Raw genomic sequence first — 12506 nt, 5'->3', positions numbered from 1 at the left:
AACAACCACGAGTTGTTCTTCCATACTTCTTGCCGTTTTTGACGGATTTTCTCACGCAAACACCTACGCCCAAATAGTACTTCTTATTCACCGTGTATCCCTTTGGAACGAATTCATGATGCACCAGACCCCAGATATCAAGGAAAACAATGAGCATCACTATGACTTTCGAGACTTGATCTCAGCCCCTGAAACGATTTGCACCACTCATATGTACGGGGTTTCGATCAAACTGATCCACCTAAAGCTTTTTCTTACATTTTCAACGTATCACCTCATGAAATTTCGTTATCAACACAAAATATAAGGCAAACTCTTTGTTCAATAATTTCGTTCATTATAAAAATCGTGGAGCACTAGTGAGGTAGACTGACTTATCCAGCTATTGCAAGCAAATTGGAACACAAATCGTACTCAAACTTGGCATCATAATGAAAGATATTGCTCCCGACCTAAAAAAAAAACTGATAATAATGCCCGCTGCGTGGGCAATTTAAAGAAAAAAATCCCAGTATTTTTTTTGACAGAATGTACTCTAAATAAAAATAGATCTCCTGTTTAAAATATGTTAAGACTTACTTAGCGAAGAATATAACTATTGGAAAACCTATTGTTGTGGAGAATATTCATACAATTTCAATTTTGGTGCTTGTAAGATTCGATCCAGTCAAAAGTGATTAAAACTGTTAGAAATATTATCTATCATCCATCAAACTCATCTTGAAATTTTTGGACATTGCGCAAGATACTAAAACTTTTTGGAAAGAGCTAGTTGTAAAATCTTTTTGCTTAGAAAGAGGGGAGAGCTGAAGGAATATTAAGGAATTTTTTATCCTTACTAGAAAATTTAAAACTTGACTTTTTTTCTTTTTAATTTAATACTTTAAATTTTTTTCCCAAAAAAATTTTATATTTCCAATTAAATTTTTGAAATTTTCTCAGGGTTATTGAAATTTTTGTCACAATATTTTATATTTTGAGTTTAATTTTAGAATCATTTTTGGTGAACAATACTGGTATTTAATATAATATAACAATTTGATTTTTTGAGATTAGCTATGGATATTTTAAATTTTTTTCCAAAACATTATATTTTTTGTAATAGCTGTGGATTTTAGAAACTTTAATCTTTAAATATTTCAAATTTTTTCCAAGTAATTTAATTTGACAATTTTTTTTTTCCAAAAATTTAAATTTTCAATTTTTTTCTGAAATTTTTTACCTTTTGATTGATTTTTTCGCAAAAAGTCCTGAAAAATTGTACTTTTTGATTTTTTTTTTTTCAAAAAAGTTCAAAAAACTAAGTCCCACCCCCAAATATATAATCCTGCGGATTTTCTATTACACATTTATTTTTAGTAATTGTTAATCAGTTCATATTCTATGCAGCTTTATCTGGGCGATATGATAATGTTTTTAAATTTTATTTTAAATATACATGCTTGTAAGACTAAATCTGCTGATAAACATTATGCTTTCTCTTTCAAAGAAGAAGAATGATCGCGACTTTTCATGATTCTAAATATAAGAAGAAGTTGTAATGTCTAAAATAATTAGATATGATCTCCTCCGGTGTTCACTTCTCAGTCAACAGATGGACTCCGAAGAAACTCACCCCTCCTTCAAATACTCTATAAGAGCCAAATTCACAACTTCTTCCCCACAAGGATAGCTTCCATCAAATTTTGAAATGCCAATTATCCGAATAACTCTGAAAAAGTCGAGATCCTTCTCCTCTTCATCCGTCATAATATTATTGTTTCCTTATCATTAAAAGGTTGCAATAATTGAATTTCAACTATCCTCTCTCCTTGTCTCCAATATCGAGATGGAAAGATTAAAAATAAATTTTTTTCATCGAAAAGTTGAATATTAAATTCTTTCAAAAAAAAATTCAAATTCACAAAAAAATAAAGTTTTTGAAAAAAATTAATATACTCTATTTTTTCGAAAAAAATTCTTAAATCTACAGTTATTCACAAATATTTTTTTTCAAAATTTTTGAAAAAAATTCAAAAATCCATAACTATTGACAAAAAAATTCAAAAATCCATAACTATTGAAAAAAAATTCAAAAATCCATAACTATTTACAAGAAAAATCAAAACTAAATTCCAAATATTAAATTGTTTAAAAAATATATATATTATTTTTTTTAGGAAAATATTTCAAAAATCCTTAGCTATTCATAAAAAAAATAATTTTTTGGGAAAAACTTTGAAGAATTTTATTTCTAATATTACATTTTTTTGGAAAAAATTTCAAATATTACATTGTCCCAAAAGTTTTAATATATTTCATTTTTTCTGAAAAAATTTCAAAAATCCAAAGCTATTCACAAAAAGTTAAATTTAGTAAAAAAAAATTAAAATTTTCCAACTAAAAATTATTTCCTTTCGAACCATTGCAAAAATTCATCAATTTGGGCTGGGGGATACAGTCCCTCAAGCCCACCTCTTGCGGACGCCTCTGCTGCTATCTATTGCTCCACAGAGAAACTGAGACTGATGGAATCTGGACTAAACTAGATCTTTGCGGTTTTATAGGGGAAAAAGTGTCATTGAAACTGTACAAAGAATATTTGTTTTTTTACTAAAAAAATTACTCTAATGAAATAATTGGCCAAATTTGGACTAGAAGAAAAAGAGCTGTTAATGACTTTGTTTGCAAATATATATTTTTTTATGTTTGTATATGTGTTAAAAAAAATTATGTTGTACGAGACTTGATTTATTAAATAATTATTGTTAAAAATTCTTGCGTAGTTTTGTCTCTCTTTAACTATATCTAGACTGAAGATTATACTGTATATATGCTATATATTATAGAGATATACATTAAAAAAACCGGTTTTTTATACTGTTTTGACATAAATTATATTTAAAATAAAATGCAAAAAGACAATGAGGATTATTGTAAAAATTATTTGCATATATCTTAATACGCATTACATATAATAAATTAGAAACTATTCACATTTTTTTCCTTAGGGTATTTGTAACCTAAAGACGGTAATTGCAATCAACTGCAGAAGAAGAAGAAAAAAAATATATACATAGTAGGGACCTGAAACTTGGAGTAGTCTGACTAAATTATGGAAACAGGATTTGTATTACCTATATTTTATAATCAATATGTCCACCTACACAAACAATGACACCCTCAACACGCGTTAGAAAACAGATTCGCAGCTCTTGATGTACATCACGTGTATTTTTTTAGAAGACCCATTTTTTTAAAGTAGTAATCTGAGGATTTAATTTTATTTTCCTTGGTAGTGGTCATTATTATTTCATTTCGCGGTAGGGAACTTCCTTTCCTATTTCATTCAAAACCCAAAAGAACATTTTTTTGAGCTCATAAAAACACAGTGAGTAACATTGAGGAGTTATGATTGTAAGTCCTTGTTGGACTCTGAGTAGAATTGATGATCGACATCGGAGTAACTCTTGCAAATACCCTTTTTTGTTATTTTTTTTTTTATTCCTCCTCCTTCGTCACAGCTGATTTAATGACACGCCATGATAGCTAAGCATTCTTCAAATTATCAGAGTTACCATGTTGATTTTGTTTTTCTCTTTTTAATGTCCCCAAATAAACACAGTTTGCGTGTACATATTTTGAGATCATAATGGGTCCTTGGAGCGAATCCAAGTTTGAATGATTTGCACGACAGACATTCATCTACAAGACACCTCAAACTGCACAGTCCAGGTGTGGAGATCAGGGATGAAGGAGGGCCAAATTGAGGCAGGGCAGAAGTCAGTCATATTATTGATTTACAAGTTTTTGTTCCTCTTCGCCTTTGGGGCTTTAATGGACTTCTTAATGTGTAGGGAGTCTGGATGGAGATGACAACGATCTCTGCAGATTTTTTGCCACTGAAACTGTCGAGGAGGAGACTGCATACGGTTTGCCTTTTTTGTTGTACGACATTTTTACTGTTATAGGCTTGGAAAAAAACTTAAATTGTTCATCTTTGTTTCAGCTGTCTTTTAATTGGGATATCAAACCTTGTAATTAAAAATAACACAATAGTAATTAAATGCTACTGCAAGTCTTGGATCCCCCATTATGTTGATAAGTTTTATTTTATGTAATTTGCATCTTTCAATGCAAAAACAACAAATAATCAACAAGTAGACAGTTTTCATGGCGATACTAACGGTCTCTTCAGCCTTTCCGCAACTGACTCTGACGTAGAAGAGATCGCACACACGTTGCCTTTCTTGTTTGTAGCTCCAACATTGTTATACTTAGAGACATGGGGGGGAAAAACACTTGTTCATACCAGCTGCCTTTGGTTACCTAATGAAACTTTTTAATAAAAAATTAAAAAAAATTGAAGGAAATGTTACTGTAAGTTTAGGGTACCCACTCTATAGATAAGGTTAATTGTATCTAATTTGCATCTTTCAAACAAAAGCTCAAGAAATTTTATGAAAGTACAAAGAATGTTGACCATTTATTCTACCCTTCCACTTCCAAATCAACTGATTCAATCTGTATAGTTTAATTTTTGACATTTTTTCATCTTTTGTAGTTCAAAAATTATGAAGGGTTTATATCATATATGGGACACATTTTTTATAACTTAATGGGTTGCAAGAATCGGTACTACTATCAATTTAGTATACTGATGTTTTAAAAGCCTCAGTACTTCGGTATTGGGATAATACAAATTAAACGTCTGCCATTATAATAAGATGTAGAAAATTAGTACTCACAATAAAAAAGGTTTTTTATTCTTCATAATCCTATTGCAATCTGACTAAAGAAGTTTTTTTGTTTAGTGTGTTATTTTTAAATACTACACTATCTACACGGGTACAGTCATATCCTCTACTACGAGCATTAAAGTGTAGTGCTTGAAATCCAAAACTGACTTTTTTATAAATTAATTTTTCAATCATTTTAATGGAAATTTTACGTTACATATTTGATAGATGATTTTTGGAATCCTCGATTTAAGTAGTTTGAGATTTTGATTGGCTCAAAAACTTCATAAGACAATAATGACGACATTAACAATGTTTAAAAGACATTTAATCTTAGAATATGGACTCTTAATTTGCATAAAAAGAATTGGAGGACTTGAATAATATAGCTAGCTCTGATTAAAGAGACTAAGAGGGAAAGAGGAATGAAAGATGACTGAAATAAAAAGTAAACAAAAACTATGAATCCTGAACTATGTTCAGGACTCACGTAACCTCGATCATAAAATATTTAATATAAATACTCATTGTAGATTATGAGTCTAATGTACTTTTCTTTTAAAATAACTTTTATAACTTTTTAGAGCATCATTAGGATTCAGATAATATGAACCATGGTTTTAATATATATTTTATGTTTCTGGTTTATTCTAAAGACAAATACATAACCGTGTTCGAAACGTTGACTTGTATTAAATTACCTTAGATGAATCTTAGTCAAAAGACGTGATAACAATTAACTGCGCAAGAGATAAAAATAGCGCATATACTGATTTTTTGACGAAACAGAATTAGAGATAAGACAAAACATTCTAGATTGATTTACATGACGCCTTTCTCTCATTTAGTCTCTTAGGCTCTGATAATGGTTAATCAAAGGTCAAAAGGCTAGTAAGAGTTAAGAAAAGATAGATTAACAGCTGATAACAAAAAAACCAAGGGGTTTATGCATTAAGTCCTTAATTTTAAATATTTTTGTCACTCTTTTCTACGTCTTATTTTCTTTTATATAATAATAAAAATTCGTGTCAATACCTGTTGCAACAGGCTCAAATTACTCTCATACTCCTTTGTCCTCCCCCCTTCACTCAATTTAATCCTGAAAGTCTTTTTTTTTTTTTCCCTCGATACAATATTCTTATTTACAAACATAGAATAAACATTAACTGGAATCGAAATCAAGGGAAGCAATGGAAACATAAAAGACAATTTGATGGAACATTATCATAGGAAAATCTGAAATACACATTTTTCATTTCGTTCGTTCTAAATAATGGATCTCAGGTCTGTCTTATACAAAAGTATAATAGCATATTATGTCAAAACAAACAACTCTTTACTGTTGTTATCAGGTAACCATACGTATATTGCTCGTAGATATTGTATACAAGCTGCAATTTTGCTCAGATACAGCTTTTCAAGCAAAGTGTTCAAATGAAGTACATATGTGAGTGTCAACACAAAAATAATCTTGAACAAATAAGTAGAAAAAAAGAAAATCCCTTTTCCTTTTTTTTACAGCTAAATATAATTTTTTGACACTCTTGAAAATGCAACATATATTTGACCATAGGAAAATACTGAATTTAGCAAATATAAAGCAATTTTTTTCAAATGTTTGACCTTCTGATTTATTTACTGTCATTGACATTGCTAACTTGCCATGTTCCTTCTTTCACCATAATGAAGATTAAAGATACATGCTAAGATTAATTCTCTCATTCTCTTCTTAATTCCCTTCTGAAATTCGTATTTGATATATGTTCTGTTAGAACAATCATTCGTATCTAGCATTTTTTTTTTGTTATGGTGCATTTTTGAATGGACAACCCACACCTAAAAAAACTTTGAGACACGGTGTATCGATCTTGTTTTATGAAAAAATTTCTACTTATTTGCGAAAAATCAAACTTGCCACCCAGAGCCCAAGAATCTGGTTTGATCAGACTTGAACCTAGCCTTCCCCCAACTTTATGTATCCCTTTTTAATCAGTTCTAGTACTGACAATCCAAAGGGCCGGTCCCAGGGACTGATAGGACCCATTTCTGATAACCGACTGGACTGAATAAATACTGACGTCACACAAAACTATTTGAGCGATACTCCCCGTTTTCGATGAACAAACTCACACGTAGCTACTCACTCAATACTTCAGCGTTCTCTTCACAAGTATATGAAAAAAAATTACGACTGTAGATTTTTTTAAATAGGATTGGATGAGCTGGATTGTAATTTAGTTCGTTGGTAAACCTCATCTAAACTAGACTTTTTTTAAAATTTTATGTCAAGTATTTCATTTTTTCTAAAAGAGTAGAACCAAACGCTTGCGAGATTTCATTCATTTTATAGAGTATATTAAACTCCATTTTTTCCTTATATACTGTACTCGAACATGGTATACTTCAGGGATCACTATATAGAGTGCACCCTGTATACACAGTGGATGCTACATGTTAAACGATTTCCAGATCTACAAAGACTATATTGTTTATTTCTTAGATCAAAAATGCCTTCATTTGGTTCAAACATCTATACTGATTAACTTTGCTTTATTAATTTAGATGTGAAAAAATGATTCATTACACTTGGATTTTTTAAAGCTAAAAACTATCTTCACACCCCAGAAGCAGAGGAGTGTCCCATAATTTTCTCAACCGACTGGATGAGATAATCCCAACTTATACAATATGAAATGTGTACCTATGAATAAATTCATTCTAGAGAGGAAACAAACATTATCTGGTACGAACAAATCCTTATTTGCAAAAGATGAAAAAATTGATAACATAGAATACATATTACGTATACAAAAAAAACAAAAAACTTTGGGATTTTGCAAATCCCAAAAGGGCTGTAAAAATCCAAATGAATCCCTTCCACCCTCTTTTTTAGTATCATCATCAAAGAATCTTAATATTCAAATTACTCCTCATAAAAAATAATTGAAAATGGAGAGGAATTGAGTACGATTTTGTGTATAGACGTTGTAGGTATAATATTTCTGTATATATTAGGCTAAATACTGACGTCACATTTTGTATAAAAACCGAAAATTAGGCAATGTAGAAGTAGGCAGAGTGATTGTTGATCTAAATACAAAAGTTATTAACCGTGATGAAAATAATTTTATCTGCTGGTATGCTCAAAAGTTTATGAAGCTCTGATCCTTCAGATTCATGCCAGGCACATACCCAAGAAGATTAATGAGTGTAAACAGCTGACCAAATCAGCTGTTTACGATGTTACCAAAACTTTTAAGGAGTCTGATGCGTGGAGACCCCCTTCAAAGAAGACTCAACATCGTTCTGAGAGGAAAAAGACTTGGTACAGACTGGCTTAAGTATTTTCAAATAAAGGAAAATGTGGTCTTCTAGCTCCCTGGATCTGAACCTTTTATAAATGTGCATGTTACCATTCTTGAGATAGTTGCCAACATGGAAAAGGAGTTCCTCATCAAGGCCACTGCCAGGTTCAGGGACAGGTTGGAGATAATTTTCATCTATGATAATGTTTGATTTATTGACTTCACTATGGTCTCCGTCATGTAAGAACAAAGGATTTTAGAATTGCTAAAGTAATTTTGGAGCATAAGTTGTCATGTGTATTTGCCTTTGATTTTCCGGATTTAACATCATAATTCATAGATAAGACATGTGTGCAAAGTCAAGACAACATTACACCGTTCCACGAAAAAAAATATAGAATTATTATTGAGCAACGTTTGGTCAAAAAATAAAATACTCATCTTATGTAGTTATAATAATATTGTGAGTGACGACTTCATGTCTAATATCAGCATTGTGTCAATAAGATAAGAGAAAACTCGTCAAACAACTGCATATGAACCTTAATAATAATAATTAAAAAATATCCTATTTTTATGACCAATTCTGTGTGTATAGTCCTAATTAGTGATGGGGTGATTAATCGGAATCACATGTTTTTCTGGAATCGTCATCCAGAAAAACGAATTTGCGATTTATTCTTATTTATTACTACTATTTAACTATTAAATTATCTGAGCCCCACCCAAAAAAATAAAGGAATTTTTGCTTTTACCTAGAAATGTAATATTTGAAATTTAATTTAATTTTTATAATTTTTTCGAGACAAGGCAGAAATGTTTGAGATTTTTAAGTGTTGATTTGCGAATTTTTCTCAAAAAAATTAATTTTATGTCAATAGTTGTGGATTTTAGAAAAAAAATTTACAAAAAATTTAAATTTTTGTGAATAGTTGTGGATTTTGGAAAAAAGTTTAAATATCCAATAGTATATTTGAAATTTGTTTTCCAAAAAAATTACTATTTGGAAATAATTTTGGAAAATTTTCTGAAAAAAATTTAATTTTTGGAATTTTTGTCACAAAATTCCAATAGAAAAATGGAATTTTTTAATTCTTATTTGAAATAGTAAAGATTAGGAATTGGCATGACCAATTTTCATTAAAATTGCATTGGGATTTTTTTGGGAATCGTTCTATCACTAGTATTGATGCAATTAAACAATTGTTACAATCATATTTAGACATAAAAAAACAAGGATAGAGGTGACAAAGCGATCAAAGCAAGCTTGAGCCCAAGTTTAATAAAGACAAACTGGCGACGTTCACACTTTTTTCATTCCTCCTTGAAAAACTCCCGATCGGCAATCATAGGTTAATTAATTTTTCCTTAATTTGTTCGTTATTTGTCCAACTTTATTAGAGCACAAACAAAAACTATTTCTTTCAGATATCCATTTGAAGTCTGACTTTACTTAATCATTTGACGTATTTAATTCTGAATTTCTTTCGTAGAGTTCATATGGAGTGAACTTAAACGTCATTCAGTTGTCAAACTTATAAGGGGCGGTCTTTGATGACGTCCTTCAACTTTATTTCTTCTTTTTGAATCAGTTCTACTAATTTTCTGTGAATAGCTGTGGATTAGGGAAATTTTTCTTCAAAAAATTTAATCTTTGAAATTATTACTGAACAAACCTGAATTTTTGATTTTTGAAAAAAAAAAAATTAAAAAAATTAAATTTTTCAAATTTTTTTCCTAAAAAATTTAATAAGAAGTTAATAAAAATATTAAAGAATTAGAATCGGCTTTTTACTAGAATCGTAAAAGTTTTTGTTATTTTTTTTAATCGTCCCATGACTAGTCCTTTTCTTTTCTTTTTTTATAATTAAATACTTAATATTTGAAATTTTTTTTAAACTAATTCAATTTTTTGTAAATAGCCGTGAATTTTAGATTTTTTTTTAAACATAATATTTGAAAATTTTTGAAATTTTTTTTCAAAAAAATTAAATTTGCAAACTTTTTGTAAATAAATATGGATTTTTGATTTTTTTTTTTCAAAAAAAAAAATTAATATTTGAAACTTTTGGCAAAAAAATGTATATTTCTGGATTTTTTTTCAAATCAATTTCAAAAACAGATTTTTATGAAATTATGACAGCTGTCTTTTGAAAGTTGGTACTAAGTGATAATGAGGTGATTTTTAATCTTCAATTGTACCAATTGAAGATTGAAAAGGTAGTCATTCTTATCTTTGACCATGCTAATGTATACTGACATTGGTGTAATTGGTCAATGAAAAATATCGTTACTTAATATTAGAACATGAATCATCATGAAATATATTTATTAATTTTTTTAGCAAAGTGGCCGTTCGGTGAAGGGGCTTAAGGTTATAAGATATTTGGCAAAGTCTACGTGGCACTCATAATTATATTGGCTTACAGTATGAATCATTCTACATCATATCTTTCTTTTTTCGGAAAGTGTCTGTTCGGCATTTTGGTTATTGGGGAAAATTGTTTGTTTTTGGTAGTGTGTCTCTTTGGCAATGTGTTTGTTCAGCAATATGACCATTTTTGCATTCAGTAGAGCAACATTCGACGAAGTGGCATTTGGCAAAGTAACTTTCGAACAAAGTATCGATCGGCAAAGTAACTTTCGAACAAAGTATCGATCGGCAAAGTGCCCGCTCACGGTAAAAATGTCCCCTCTCCGTCTTTCCAGTGGCTCTATGGCTCCTACACTCGTCCTTTTATCCTGGGGGATATGGAGTCGTGTTGGGCAGTAGCCTCTACTCAAGCCGACACAACACTAATATACTATATATTTAGTCTGCTTTCTTTCGGTTTAGTATGTACTACATAGCATCAAACTACATGAAATATATAATATTAAATATTGGGGCCAAAGATAGGGTGAATTCAAGGAGGATAATAGCCCTTTGTCTACTATTAAGACTACATAAGTGTGTACATACATATTATATTGCTTCTAAACAAAGTAAGGATTATATAATTTTGATATAAGGATGGAATTGGATGTTATTTCATTTCATTTGCACTTTCTTCGTCTTGTAATTCATTAAATTCATCGTAAGCACAACGTTTTTATATGTATGTAAACAAATTTTTCCTGTCAAAGTATTTTGAATTATCCCTCCTCAACGAATGTGGAATCATTTCTGCACCCACCGAACTTGACTTGTTCAAACATGTAGTCAGACATCTCGGAATTCCTTCTTTATTCAGTTTACCAGCAAGTTAATATTTGATATTTGTCTTTAAAAATATTCATCGGATCTAAAGAGACTTTAAGAGAAAGAGGCTTCATGTATATCTATCAAGTATGTTTTTTCTTATCTCTAATTCTGATTTGTCAAAAATTCAGTATATGCCCTATATTCATCTCTTGCACACTTCATTGTTATTTATTAATTAAAACTATGTTTGATTGTATTTGAGTTATAATTATGCTCAAAAAAGTTATAAAATTTATTTTATAACAAGGTATAAATAATCTATATTTTTGGATCGAAGTTACGCTAATCCTAAATATAATTCATAGGTAAACAGAGTTTTTGTTTACTTTTGATTTCAACCACCTTGTCTCCTTTTTCCTTTTTAGCATTTTAATCGGACCCATGGATATAAAATACATACATAGAGCAAGGGTATTCAATTAAAATCCAAAGAGATCCAGTTACAAAAAGTTTCTTAAAGTAGAGTTACGGAAATATATTTCAACATTATTTACTATCATTTTTCACATTTAACTGGAGGGGTTATGAATAATAAGTACTCTTTTTCTGATTTCAAGTCAAATAAGCGCTATTTTCAAAAGTAAGAATGCACAGATTTGATTGGCTGCTGACATTATAAAGAACGAATGCAATTGGTCTGTGAGTTTCCTGGCCTCTTTACTAGCTGAGTTCTGTTCGTACGTCATCAATTCTGCGACGCAATTTGTTTTACATGATCATTAAGTCCCATGCATAACAGCTGACGGGAGTCTTTCCATCATCATCAGCTAGAATTAGCTTTTTAGCAACAACCACACTCTTTCATCACACACACTCAACTCTATTTGCATTTTATAGCAGCTTTTTTTTAGGAGTTACACTTTTTAATAGAAACCACGTCTGTGTATAAAGGTACTACGGTTATAGGATGGTCACTGGATCTAGATCCGGAGCACGGTCTTCCAGTTAGTCACCTCTGCTCTACATATATCAAAGATCCGTGCCGAAATTTCGCACTATTCGACCATGCGAAAGCTATCTGCAATATAAGCCGTAATTCAGCTCATAATCAATCAAAAACAACAAAGTGTTTTATGATTCGGAGCAATTTTTACCAAAACTCCAACATAATAAATACGATTTTTCTTAGGCGAGATGTGACTATGGATAAAACCTGGGTCCAACACTAAACTCCAAAGTCTAATCGATGGTCAGTCGATTGGGATGCATGCAATGAACCGAATACAATGCGTGTACAAT

The sequence above is a fragment of the Lepeophtheirus salmonis genome, chromosome Z (assembly GCF_016086655.4).
Source record: "Lepeophtheirus salmonis chromosome Z, UVic_Lsal_1.4, whole genome shotgun sequence".
NCBI lineage: Eukaryota > Metazoa > Arthropoda > Copepoda > Siphonostomatoida > Caligidae > Lepeophtheirus > Lepeophtheirus salmonis.
This window is presented reverse-complemented; position numbering follows the sequence as displayed.